This window comes from Macrobrachium rosenbergii, chromosome 5 (assembly GCF_040412425.1).
Source record: "Macrobrachium rosenbergii isolate ZJJX-2024 chromosome 5, ASM4041242v1, whole genome shotgun sequence".
NCBI lineage: Eukaryota > Metazoa > Arthropoda > Malacostraca > Decapoda > Palaemonidae > Macrobrachium > Macrobrachium rosenbergii.
Window position 1 is genome coordinate 59,844,277 of NC_089745.1, and position 14,717 is coordinate 59,858,993.

The window sequence follows — 14,717 nt, forward strand, 5'->3', positions numbered from 1 at the left end:
TAAATCAACCAGTGGGCTCGGGGGAAAAAAGGTTTTCATATCGTGGGAAGTTATCACAGAAAATGGCAGCAGTTTAAAGACGATGGGATAAAGATATTTGTCTTCCCTAACAAAGAGAGTCAAAGATCTATCGTACCCGGACGACCAGGGGCAAAGATCGTCTTTTATCAGTCGCCCAAAAGGATGAAGAGCAATTACCTCGTTCATGACAAACTGTTATTTATTTTTTTTTTCCATTTTCGATTTTTAACTCTGCATACGTGTCATCACTGGCCTGAAGTGCATTCTGCAGCTAACAGTAACGTTACCGTTAGTGATAGTGATAACTTTACTATTGACAATTTCAGTTAAAGATGACAGCCACGGTTTTCTAAGAATCGCTCGCACTAGTTCCAAATGTGCCTCATGACACCTGATACTGGGTCTCTCATTCCTTCAGCCCCAACACAACCAGTACTTTCTCAGCAGCAGCTCAGGAGGAGACGCAAGGTCGCCGAGAATCTTCACTGCCAGTCAGGTGGTGGGTGCGGATGGGGAATAACCAGTCTGCTATTGCCTTCAGTCGATATTAATCCTTGTTCAAGTGATGTAAACAAACCTTGCCTTTCTTTACCCGTCGTGGATACTCTGCCCGCTCCGAAGTTCCCTAAGGTTGGTCGTCAATTAGTTTTCACTGTGAACATCTAGTTATATGTTTGTCGCAGTCTAGTTGTCCTTCCACATGTGTTTGTGCGACTGCGACAAGAGGCCCTTGACCTTGGCTGTTATACTTTGTAGGAATGTGAGATGATCACTCCAAAGTGTTGAAGTTTCGTCGTTCACGTTTGTTCTCGGTGTTGTTGCGTTTTAACTGTAGTTTCACTGAACGACCCATTTATATATTTATTTATTTTGTATTCCAGAAATTATGAAGAATTGATTTAGGATTCAACCAGTCCATTTCTATAGCCATGTAATCAAATGCTTTACTTATTATTAAGTGTGTAAAGTTGTTTTGACCCATCTTGTAATATTACGTAATGCTACGCTATTCGTCTTACAACCAGGAAATTTTTACGTATTGATGCCGCACTGGATGTTCTGTCCTGTTATATCCAGTTACGCCAGATTGACAAAAAATACTGCTTTCAGGGGTTGCTTTGCACCGAACCCGTATGCCATACCGGATATAGATTAACTGTTAACCACGTCTTCATTTTATTTTAATACAATCATATTGCATTAAAATATACCTATATGCAAAAATGGTAGCCAAAGTAAATGGCTGTCACTGGTCATTTATCTTGACAGCAGTTTGACAGTCGGTAAAAAATATATAGTAGAAATTACAGTCATACATTATTCCAAGATGCATATTACACAAAGCTGTAAGAATGCAAAAATGAGTGGTTAACACTAGTAGTAAAGTAAATGATTGCGTAAAGTTATCAGCAGTTTTATTGTGTATATACTGTATATAATATATACATATATATACACGTGTGTGTAATATATATATATATATATATATATATATATATATATATATATATTTATATATTTTATATACACATACATACATATACACACATATGAGTGTTACATATGAATGGCCATGTTTCATGGCGTGTGTTAGGACAATTGTCAGTGAAATCAGACCTGGGCGTGCATGCGGGTTGTTATGGTTGGCGCATGTCGCTTGTGCGTTTACGTGTTTATGTGGCATCACATCCGGCATGTTAACTCGGAAGTTGATGCAACACTAGGTGACTATCTCATCTACACTTTCCTGTCGCGTGGTAAAGCAAGTGGGAAAATGTCAACTTTGCATCCTTGTCGGAGAAGTTTTATTTTGTGGTTTATCAGCCGCTAGCCACTAGACATGGTCTGGTGATGTTCTCAGTCTTTTCAGCTAGCAGTAACGGGAACTTTTGTGCCGCTAGAAGGGTTCGTATTTTTTTATTTCGAGTGCAGAATCACTTCACGTCGTTTGATATACATACACATCATTATATATATATATATATATATATATATATATATATATATATATATATATATATATATATATATACTGACGCACAGTGATTCTGCAGAATGCCATACGTTACACACACACACACACACACACACACACACACACACACACACACACACACACACACACACTATATATATATATATATATATATATATATATATATATATAATGTATATATATACACATGTGTATTTGTGTGTACTTGTGCATGCGTAACGTAGGGATTTTGCCGAGTAGTTTGTTAGTGACTGATGGTAATTTCAGTGCGTTCATTTTATTTCAGCATATCGATGTAGTTTGTAATTCGTTTACCTACATGGCAGGCATAACAGCAGCTCTGACATCACCTCCCCCCCCCCCTTCCTCCACTCCCAAGAAAATGTAAAAGGTCACAACGGCGACCCGCTCGCTTTTTCTTTTCTTTTTTTTATTCAAACACTTGCTCTTCGTTCCCCAAACATTCGCTCAGTTTCTTTCTCCTTGACTTCCTTCCTCTCGGCTTCCAAATTGCAGTTGTCTTTTCTCCAGTCTTTTGTCTTCCATTGCCATGACAATCGACCACATATCACACATTTTCATCTGTGCTGATCTTTTTACGTCCTAGCTTATCTTTCTAGCTAGACTGGGGGTTTCTTTGCACCCCCCCCCCAGGACTCGACTTTATTGGTATTGTTGCATACCTTAGTTCATTATAAACTGGGAAAAAATGTTCCCATCCGGAAGGTATGATTAAATTTGACCCCCATTCCCTTAAAAAAACAGTACTCGATATCCTCATCCAAATGTATTTATATTGAATTATGCAGAACAAATAAAAAGATTTTATTGGTTGAACTTCATATAATCTTTTTATACACATTAAATTTAAACATATCAACATACAAGAAAACATCATGTTATAAGCGTTGATATTAATGGAGCATTTACAGAATATTAACATTAACTTCTTATAAATCAAAAGCAAATAGTTTATTTACGAAGAAAATCAATTAACTGCATAATTTAAGGCATTTGGCAGTACTGGATAAGGAGTATGGTATATAAAACACTTTTAGTACTAATTTTGGGAAGCCACATATCCTCATTAACGTAGATAACAAAGTGGCAACTGTAAAATTAAGTGATGTGGACATTCTTTCACTCATCATCCTCACTCTCTTCACCGAGATTCAATTCACTTGTTTCATTTTCTTCATCTGAATAAACTCTTCATCATTTTCTCTGTCCTGAGACTGGCATTATGTCATCTTAATTCACTACATAATGGTTCAAGATTTTAATTTGTTCTCTTCCAACGATGTTCACATGGGCTTGGAACTTCTTGAATTGTAACATGGGCTAACTTGCATATTCAGGTTTGGTAGTTGACTCTCTTGTCATGTCGTAAAAGCACAGACTTGCAGGGTGGCCCACATACTAGATCAAAGTTGGACCCTTTCATCAAAATTCCACTCTCACTCTTACCTTCGGCCACAAGCTGTAGATACCTTGCTGTGTTGATATCAGATTCTTTATTTAATCCATACAAAGAACACAAGAAGCGTTGTAAGCCCTGCATCAGAGTTTGTAAGATTTCCCAAGCTTCTCTTAGTTTTGCAAATATTGAAATGAACTCTTTGTTGGCCAACATCAATTTCAGGGGTCTTATTTTACCTTTTCCTCGTATTGCACTTGTACTGTCAGCACCCGTGAATTCATGCAGGCCTCAGAGTGCAAAACAAAACTTCTGACCATATTATTATTATCTGATTAGTTAGGAGTTGTGACACCTGGTCAACAGCTCTCCCAATAGATGTCTCCAATTCGAGTGAAAAATCATAGGTTTCTGAATGCCCAAATCTGTTCAGCAGTCGTGTTAGTTCAGCACTTCTGAATATGTGACGTATTGTCATACAGATTAAAATATGCTTGGGCATATTCCATTTGCCATCACTCGGAGCCCTACAAATATCCTGTGTAATTGATGATACCAGTATATACAATTTTGGGGACATTTCATCTGTGGTAGGTTGTACAGAGAGCAATGTACACATTAATTTCAGTAAATCTAGAGGTGCAATATCTTTGACATGTATGTTAGAGAGGGCATGTCGATTTGGTGGCCACTGCATATCGGCACTTATTTTAAAAACTTCTAATATTGCTCTCCTGAGTTACATTGCAACCTCTATTATGTGGTTCCTAGAACCGAGTTCATATGCTGCTTTAATTGCTAACTCGACAGCAATACGACTATTGCAGGCAATGTAAGCGGAGCAAGTAGTACCTCCTTTGTCTAGATGACTAAACCCTAATTTATCCTTCATGTCACTTTATTCCAATTTTTTCTTTAGTTTACTTGATCTGTGGTTGGGATTTGGGAAGTTGGCTTTTCTGCAGTATACAGTTTGTTAAGCTCAACAAGAGTGTACATCCTTTTCTTTGTAATTGTTTCTTCTTCTATAAATGTACAAACACTGATGAATGCTACTTGATGTACCTCCTCGAGTTCTTTTTGTTGTTTCACTTGCTCGTGATCTTTACTCCGCCGGTACTCAGGATCAAGATCTAAATACTAGTCTTTAGTCTTTAGATCTTGCTCAGGATTTTGCATGTACTGCTTTCGGCAATATGGGCGATACTTTGCTTCCACTCCAAATAGATATTTATCCCGAATTCTTAGCAGCAACTTAGCATCATTGACAGTCTTTGCTTGCTTCTGTACCGAATTACCAGCCCCTTTTTCAAAATTCTTAGTACTTTCTGTTGTCCACACGCCTCCCGTTTTGACGGCTTTTCGATCTTCTTTATTACAGAATATGCAATCTGGCGCGAAAAGAATTCCGCCAGAGCTTGTGTTCATTGATGACCTAGTCATTTTGTTTTCCACATCACACACATTTTCTAAAGCTTTGGATTTACATGCTGATAGTCTTTCAATATGTTTGGTGAATGCTTGATAACAGCGCCTATGATATCTATCGTCTTTCCGTGGCATTTCTGGAAAGTTTGCACAAACTTCGATCATCATTTTAGATGAGCCATGTGGCTCTGCTAGCCTGAGTTCCTTGATTTCAAGAAGTTTTTCGAAAATCGTCTGTCAGGGTCATCGACTTCATTCAAAAATGTAAATGAAGCATCTTCTTTAGATGTACAGTGAAGTATACAGTTTCCATCCCTCCGGAGCTTCTTTTCAGCTGGACCCTCTTTGTTCGTTGGTGGTCTTCCCTTCGGCATTGTGGCATATCACAACGTGAAAACAACATAGAATACTGTAAATGTAACCCAATGATGTGCTTTCAGTATGGCATGAAATAAATTTGGCATGGTTATTTAGGAAACAAATATTTAAAAAATGTGGCTTCAATAATTTGCGGAGGAGCATTATCAAAATGGATAATTTATTGTACTCGAAATGAGCATTTTTCGTGGAAACTATTTTTTTCTACAATGCCATGACCCAAGCTAACAGAAAATCACAATGAATTTAAGTCCTGGAGGGGGGGTTGCAAAGAAAGTGGTCCTAGTTGACATAATATATTTCTTACCCCGTCAGGATTTCTGATTTCAGTGATGCCGTTTCATCATTCCCTCACTAATTGCATGTACTATATTATTTATATATATACTGTATATATATACAGTATATATATATATATATATATATATATATATATATATATATATATGTCTATCTATCTATATGTCATATATATATATATATATATATATATATATATATATATATATATATATATATAGACATACATGCATATTTCAATACATGCATATACATACACATATATATGCATGTATTGAAATTGACATATCACACACACACACACACACACACACACATATATATATATATATATATATATATATATATATATATATATATATATACACACAAACATATGTATATATGTGTATTTGAAATTGCATGCAGACAGTGACGGACTGATGAGAGAAACGGCAAACAGCAAAGCAAAGACGATAGCAGGCTGTCATATATATATATATATATATATATATATATATATATATATATATATATATATATATGTGTGTGTGTGTGTGTGTGTGTATATGTGTGTGTGTGTGTGTGTGTGTATGTATGTATGTATATTCATTCCACATTTCATTCCTGTTGGATGGTGAAAGAGGAGAAGAATAATGCATCTTCACTGCCATTTTAGGTATGAAGTTCACCAAATGACTAGGGACAATGTGTCTGCAGCCCCATACTTAGTACTGGTATTGCAAAACACGGCGCAAAATAAAATACCAAATTTTTGGGTTCTGAATGCGAATGATTGTTGTGGGGAAGAAAAAAAATGTATATTAGTTGATTTGTTTCAGAAGAAAGTCATTGGAGACTTTGGCACCTGGTGTTCCAAGGGTGAAAATGCATTGTATGCAGCAGTGGGAAGGAGATAGGGCAGTAGTAGCACTTTGGCACCTGGTGTTCCAAGGGTGAAAATGCATTGTATGCAGCAGTGGGAAGGAGATAGGGCAGTAGTAGCACTTTGGCACCTGGTGTTCCAAGGGTGAAAATGCATTGTATGCAGCAGTGGGAAGGAGATAGGGCAGTAGTAGCACTTGCAGTGTCACGAAGGCATTGGATCTACGGAAAGAGTATTGCAGTCATATGTAGCAGTCTGAGAGGAGAAAACGTAGTCTTTATGGACTATGAATGAAAAGGAAAATTTGGGGGGCAAGGTTGAGAAATGGTCGCCAGTCCCAGGCACATGAGTGCTAAGAATCTCCCAATTTATGAGTGCAGTCTACATAGAAAATTTGAAGTTGGAACGTAAGAACCCCGAATCAGACTGGACATCTTGGCTGTGAACCATAGCACAAAAGAATGGGAAAAATTAGTGAACGATTATAATTTTTCAGGAAGAGCGTATGGGATTTGTAAAGTTGGCATAATTTTAACGTCAAATACTGAAAAGACACAGACTGAATGGAGAGCAGTGAGCAGAAAATTACTGTTAGCAAGGTTTAAATAAAAGCAGTGCAGTAGAGTAGCATATTGTGTTGTGTACCGGTGATGAAAGCAGAAATTACTGCACCCGAAAAAGTTTACAGATTATTTAGTCTTAATACGAATATGCACGTTGAAGATGAATATCAGGAGGCTTTTGCAACTAAATGGCGATGCATATTAATCTGCTGGAAAAGTATGACTTGGTTGTGGAGCAACGGTACACAACTTTTGGATATCAGATGAGACTTGTGATGTACTAAAGATTAGGCAATAGCGAAAGGGCACTTGTAAAAAAAATTGAGGTAGGAGATGAAGAACAAAAATAAAAATTGTTGAGTACTTGAGATTAGATAGTAAAATTAATTCGACGGATGAGATGAAGCACACAAAGTACAACATGCTAAGTTCTCAAGTTCAGAAGGCGAAGTTAAATGAACTGCAAGAAGATAACAGAGAGAGTAATCTTGAAAAACAGGTGTGTGATGGTGATAAAGCCATGTGCTCAGGAAGTGGTATTGTCGCAAGGGGTGAAAAACTGTATAAGCTTTGAATGTATTAATTGGTGAATTTATGGTTTCTGAAGTGGAATCAGCAGCATAGAAACTACGGAAATGGAAAGCACCGAGATATAATGGAATCTGTGCAGAGATGAATTTAGTTGAAGATAAACTGTGCACACTAACCAGACTGACTTGCAGAATATCGAACTAGGAAACAAAGCCTGATGGTTGGAAATTGGGAGTTAGTGCAGAGGTACCAGAGAATGGGCTTGACTAAATTTGGTAACTATAGACGGAGAAGAAAAACATAAAATGCTAAGAGGTGAACAATCTGGATTTAGAAAAATCATTGGCATTTATACGGCAGTGAACTGAATTAAAAATCCCTATTTGGTGGCTTTTGTTGAGTACGAGATGGCATTTCACAGCATATATAGACCCATATTACGAAAGGTCCTGCTTCACTTATGGTATTCCCGTTAAGTACATAAAGCTAATGGAAAGTATCTATGAACGAAGGAGATACAAAGTTAATGTTGAGTGAATCATGTGGTGATACTAGGTAATAATAATTCACCGTCGTTGCTTGTCCTTCTCGATTTTGTAACGAACACAAAGTGGTTGGATATAAAAGAGTTTTAGAATGGAGAAACTATATAACTTGACGCTTAAAATATGTAGATGATGATGTATTTATCGGCAGAACCCCATAAGATGTATTAAGCTTGCTTAATAGAATACATCTTATATCTAGAGAGACGGACTCAAAACAAATCTAAAAAAATAACGAGGACACTGTATGCACTGGAGTGATGAAATCGCACTAGATAAAGAAGTGATTAATGAGGTTGTCCTTCATGTATTTCAGAACTGATATTCAATACAGGTTCTCGAGTTGGATATAGAAAAAAAAGGCAAATAAAATTTGACAAAGTATCAATGACCATAAGATTATACATGTCAGATATGACCTATATTTTTATTTGGTTGGAATCATGACATGACGATGAAACTTTCTTGAAGATATTGTCGATTTTGGAATAACCCATTATGAGAATCATATTACCTTTCTTCCATCTTGCTATCCACCCTCTCCTAACAATTATTTCATAGTGCAACTGCGAGGTTCTTCTTTTACACCTTTCAAACCTACCTACTCTCAATTTCCTTTCAGCGCTGAATGACCTCAAAAGTCCCAGTGCTTGGCCTTGGGTCTAAACAGTATATTCCATTCCATTTCTTTATGAGGATGTCAGGACAACAGTACAGAGTGAGAATTTTTAACTTGCAGACGTTGCATATGTGAAAAATAATGGAGGGATGGAGAAGAACAGTTATAAGTGTCAGGCCTACATGAATGAGAACTGTCATAGGAAGAATTGGAAATGAGAGGAGATTTGTGGAGGTGAAAGCACTGCGAAGACAGGATTTGTGGAATTTCACAGGGACCCCTTTGTATTTCACGCCGTTGAAGTCCGTGGTGACAGTGGTTGTGGAAGGTGGTTTCAATGCAAATGTTTGTAATAGAAAAATGGAAGGTATTTATGATAGTTATGAGATCCGCGGAATAAATGACTGTGGAGAGTGTCTTATGGAAGTGCGTTTGGAAAGTCGCTTGATTGTTGGAAATTCATGGTAGCCAAAGAAGGATATATATACGGTATGTATACTTAGGAAAGAAGATGCGAAGTGAGGTTTTTAGATTATAAGATGTTTGTATAGAGTGGTGGAAGAGCAAGTTGACGGATGTAATTGGAAGAAGAGGAGTGGTTGTAGGTATGTGTGATCATAGTTTGTCTGATGCAGAAGTTTAGATATATCGGAGTTCAATTTGGGGAGGAAGAGGTGAAAATGTCGCTGTAGTTGTGATTATGACAAATGAATTTAACAGAAAAATTGAAACATTAAAAGGCGAAAATGGGTGAACAGTGGGCTTGGGTTTAAGAACCAGAGGTGGAAGGAGTAGATTAGTGTGTGTGTGTAGAATTACAGACAGGGTCATCGTAAGCCAGGATCCTTTATATTGGGAACCAAAAGAATGTAGTGGATAAAGAAAATGCAGAAGTTTGGTGAGTTTGAGGTGCAGTTGCAAGAAGGGAAGATCATATGCAGGAATGCATAAAGTTGGATAAAACAACTGAAAAGATGCTGTTGGAAGTGAATGCAGTCTTTGGGCAGTTAAGTGAATAATTTTGAAATCGTGTAGAAAGGTAAAAAGAGGCAGAGCTGAATGATTTAGAGTGGTAGTGAATGTAAGACTGAGAATGCCTGCTGAAGTGTCTGTTGAAGAAGTATGCAGTTAGTATGTTGAAGAATGGAAAGTTACCAAGAATTACAATTAAAAAGCTACCATATGAAGGTGGAGGCGTGGTTGAGGGGGTGACCAGGGTGTGTAAGGTATGACTGGATGTGGGAAGGGTTCCGAAGGAATTGGTGAGAGGAATAATTGTTCTTTTGTATAAGGTAAAGTTGATAAAGTTAAGTATACCTTAGTTTTACCAGACCACTGAGCTGATTAACAGCTCTCCTAGAGAGGGCTGGCCCGAAGGATTAGACTTATTTTACGTGGCTAAGAACCAATTGGTTACCTAGCAACGGGACCTACAGGTTAATGTGGAATCCGAACCACATTATAGCAAGGAATGAATTTCTATCACCAGAAATAAATTCCTCTAACTCTTCATCGGTAAAGTTGATAAAGGAGACTAGGAACTGTAGGGACATAAAATAGTAACTTGATACACTAAGGAAGGTGCATGGCAGGATTTTGAAAAATAAGACAAGAGTGATAAGTGAGGAACAGTGTGGATGTAAACAAAGGAGGGGATATGTGAATCAAGTATTTCTTAAGAAACCATTATGTGAATACTTTTAAAAATACAGTATACTGTAAAGAGTAATAGCTGTGTACAGCATACATTGACCTAGAATTAGGTAATTATGAATTTGTTAGAGAAGTTTAATGGTATAAGAGATAATGTTATAAAGGAATCCAGGTTTGTATTGCAATATGTAGACATGAAAGTGATTTGGATTAATGTGAAAATAGGGCAAAGACAAAGATGTGTTTGTCTCCAAGGCTGTTTAATATCTTTATTGGTAGATTTATACAATAAGTTAGAGAAAGGACTGTAGTTGGAGAAATGAAGGGAGTGTGGAATGGTTGGTGTTCGCAGATGGTGAATCACTGATTGGAAACTGAAGTGAAATTTCAGATTACTGGAAGTTTAAAAGTTAAGAGGGTAAATGACAGCCACAAAAATAGAACAGTGATTGTCATTATGGTTGGCATAGGGTTGTAAGTGGCTGGTTCATGTAGGTAATCGGTATTTAGATACAATGGGCGATAGAATGAGAGAAGGGCGAGTCACAGAATATGTTTAACAGCGAAGGTAGAAGAGAGTGTGAAAAAGATTGGGAAGAGTCTTTGGAGTGTCCAAGAAAACCAAGGTGGGAATGTATGAACAGTTCTTGAGCCTACTCTACTTTATGGGAATAAAGTGTGAATGCTGAATGGGAATGAGTGAAATAAGATTGAATCTGTTGATAAGAATTTTTGACGTGAGCCAAAACAAACATGGAAGGGTGAGAAATGTGGCGATATGCAAGAGTGAAGGTAAAGAGGGTAGCATTTGAGAAAAGATAATCTGGAACGGATGGGATGGAGGGCGAAAGGCAGGTGGAAAAAAATATGCTGTGGGAGCGTCAGGAAGAGGAAAAGTTAAGTATACCATAGTTTAACCAAACCATTGAGCTGATCAACAGCTCTCCTAGGGCTGGCCCAAAGGATTAGACTTATTTTACGTGGCTAAGAACCAATTGGTTACCTAACAACGGGACCTACAGCTTATTGTGGAATCCGAACCACATTACAATGGAAAATGAATTTCTATCACCAGAAATAAATTCCTCTAATTCTTCATTGACCGGCCGGAGACTCGAACTGGGGCCTTGCAGGGTGCTAACCGAGAACTCTACCGACTCTGCCAACGAGAACTTGTCAGGAAGGGGAGAGAAAAACCTAGAGAGGACTTGACTGGTGACGTGGAAAGGGTATTGGAAGGAGGGACTGTAATCCCTAAGGCCAAAGAAATGTGAGTGCATTTAAGGGGTTCAGCGTGCTTTTGATGATCTTTCTTTGTAGGTGTCAAAGCAGCTAATTCAATGGAAGATTTATTTGCAGGGTTTTCATCCTTGATTCAGCAGGTAAAATATAAATGTGGTAGATCCTACTGAAATGGTCTTTCCTAGGAGCCACTCCTTTTAGGGAAACCTCTTATGCACGCACACACACATATATATAGTGTGTGTGTGTGTGTGTATTGAGGTAACATTTTAACTACGATATTCAGTCACAACTTCTACTAAAGGATAACCCAAATGTCCGTCATTGTATTTTTACGTTCCACAAAAGATGTCTCTAAAAAATAAAGATAAATTGCTTGAATAAACGAGTATTATACTGAAGAGAGGTCAGAACGTCCTATCGATAAAATCCGGATGGTTGCCACTTTAGCCTCACATTTTCCTTCCTTTTCACCACCCAGTCCCTAGACCTTAATTTCTCGTTTGCATTCGAAAAGCCGTGACAGTGCACAGCGTCTTCTTACTGTGTGCACACCCACAGGGGTTTAGTGCCATCAGTGCACCGTGTAGGCATTACTTAAGGTTCTTTGCAGCGTACCTTCAGCCCCCAGCTGCAACTCCTTTCATTCCTTTTTCAGTACCCCCGTCATATTCTCTTCTTCCATCTTACTTGCCACCCTCTCCTAACAGTTGTTTCATAGTGCAACTGCGACCTGGTTTTTCTCTTGTTACACCTTTCAAACCTTTTTACTGTCGAAATCCGTTTCAGCGCTGAATGACCTCATAGGTCCCAGCGCTTGGCCTAAATTCTGTATTCTGTTCTGTTCTTACTGTGTGGACGCGACAAAGTTTATCGCTGGTCGGTAATGAAGAAAACTGGTGCGCGTCAGACATAACCGACAGTGTATCAGTCATGCCTGACTCACACAACAAATGTCAATATCTGCCATAGAGAATCATGCAGGTAAGACTAGGCTCCCTTCACACTATCAGCCATGTCTGACACACTAGTTTTATTTGTGACTGATAAGCTATGAATTTTGTATGCTGGCTGTCAAGGAACCAAACTCTTCGTAGAAGAGAACCCCTACAGATCCGACACCCCACCCATATGTGAGGGGAATGGCGCACTGTCATGGTCCATCCGAACACCTACTGGATATGTTATTTTGGAGTAAAAAAAAGGATTGAGGTAAATAAGGCATAATGTTGTTGTAGGGATGGGGGTAATGAAAAGGAAGGAAATGGGAGGTACAGTACTCGTATATTCAAGCAGTTTATCTTTTATCATTTTTACAGTCTCTATAGAGGAATGTCCTGTGCATTGAAATGGAATATGAAATTTAGGCCAATGGCCAAGCGCTGGGACATACGAGGTCATGCAGCACGGAAAAGGAAATTAAGAGTAAAAAAGTTTTAAAGGTGTAACTGGAGGAAAACCTCGCAATTGCACTATGAACGGAGTTACCGTAAAAGGAATAAAAGGGGCTGCAGCTAGGTGCTGATGGGACGCTGCAAAGAACCTTATGTAATGCCTACAGTGCACCACGTGAGGTGCACTGTTGGCATTACTTCCCCTACGGGGGAGAGTGCCTTATATCAAGTAAAAGTGTCTAGTATCTATTTCTGGAAAAGTATAAACTTGATAATTGACAATTCGTGTACTAGTTTTGTTGTATTGATATTTATAAAGATAAAAATATTAATGAAAATACTAGAACAGAATAACGCAAACGTACGATTGAAAGCCTAGTGAACTTAATATAAGGGAGGGCCAAGTTTTGCTCAATGATATTGTTGATGTCTTTTGTCATAATTATGGAGCCTTTATTTTCTTAATTATCAACATCATACTGGTTTCAGTAATAACCATCCTAACATTGCTTGCCTGTATAAGTAAAAATTTTGTTGCAGCTAAGAGAGCAGGTTAGGCCAGTGGTACAGGGGGAGGGAGAATGCAACCGCGTTCACCTTAAGTTTTTAAGCTTTTGGCGGGAGAGCTTGCGAGATCTCGTTCTTATCAAACTTGGAGTTTATGAATGCCATATGAAATGTATGCTGAGGTATGAAATGATATATAAAATAAAGTCTAAAACGTTCATTAAAATACAGAAATGAAGACTGTATTGGAAAAACAGATTTATGACAGGCTGTCCTCATTATTGAGTTCAGCCTGATTCCGACGTTAAAAGTGGGCGGGGCTGAGCCCCGGACATGACTGACCATTTCGCGCGATGCACTTTCGCACCAAGATACTGATGGAGATTGGAGAGGCGGGATGGGCCATGGCCTTCGTCTGTCCCTGGTTTCGTGAAAGGGGTCGCACTTTTTGGTTAAAACCCTCAGTCGTGAGAGGCTGTGTGCAGTGATTTTGATTAGCTGACAGACGTCACATTAATGCAAGACATCAGTGATGGTGTGTATGGGACTTACAGGGTGTACTTCAAGTTGTGGATGTTTCTTTGTAAGTGAGTTACATCTATGAAAATGTCTAATTTAGTTGGCTTGTGAAATGAAAGCTGGGAAAAAACCCACTTCCTCTTGGGATGTGTTCCTTTGATTTATGAAGGACATGGTTATTGCACAGGTTAGGGTAAAGAGAGTTTATCTTGTTTTGTGTTACACTGTAATGTGTGGATTCGTTAACATTAGGCGTTAGGTTGCTGAGGAATTCTAATTTAGGTATTCGTTCTTTCCGAATAATCTTGCTATAGATATTACCATCCCGTATTTGATGGTTCGGAAGCTATGCATATTTTAGTTGAACTGAGAATCATTATCGAGGCTGTTTAGAAAATCTAACGTTGTTTTATGAATCCTGTCAATTAGCGAATTAGCAAAAAATAAAACCACCTCCTCTTGATCTGTTAGGGTTAATGTTAATAAGTGGAAACGCCAGCAGCTGACGGATAGTAAATTATTGATTGTCCAACTACGATAAGTTTATGTACCTATCGAAAGGAAACACGTTACTTCCTTTTGCTTGTAATGTTACAAAAAAGGAATACTTCATTATGTAAATTTAAAGGTTCAGTTTTTAGTAATTGAAATTTATTCCTCCGATATATGCAAGTATCAAATATCTGTCATGTTTAATAGATGACAATCGAGAAACTTCTGATTCAAAAAGGATGCTTTC

General features: G+C 38.0%; 1 protein-coding gene across 3 annotated transcripts in view; it reads left to right on the forward strand.

Annotated features, from left to right (window-relative positions):
* Positions 1-512: 512 nt before the first annotated feature.
* The window catches only part of LOC136838843 (uncharacterized), a 34,833-nt gene continuing 20,628 nt past the window's right edge, over positions 513-14,717 (forward strand). The window contains exon 1 of one of the 3 annotated variants that reach the window (XM_067104484.1): positions 513-651. The gene's annotated coding sequence lies outside the window, so the exon portion shown is untranslated. Of the gene's footprint in view, positions 652-1,905; positions 1,927-14,717 lie in introns of those variants that run through there. The other 2 variants (XM_067104486.1, XM_067104485.1) reach the window with 2 other exon arrangements.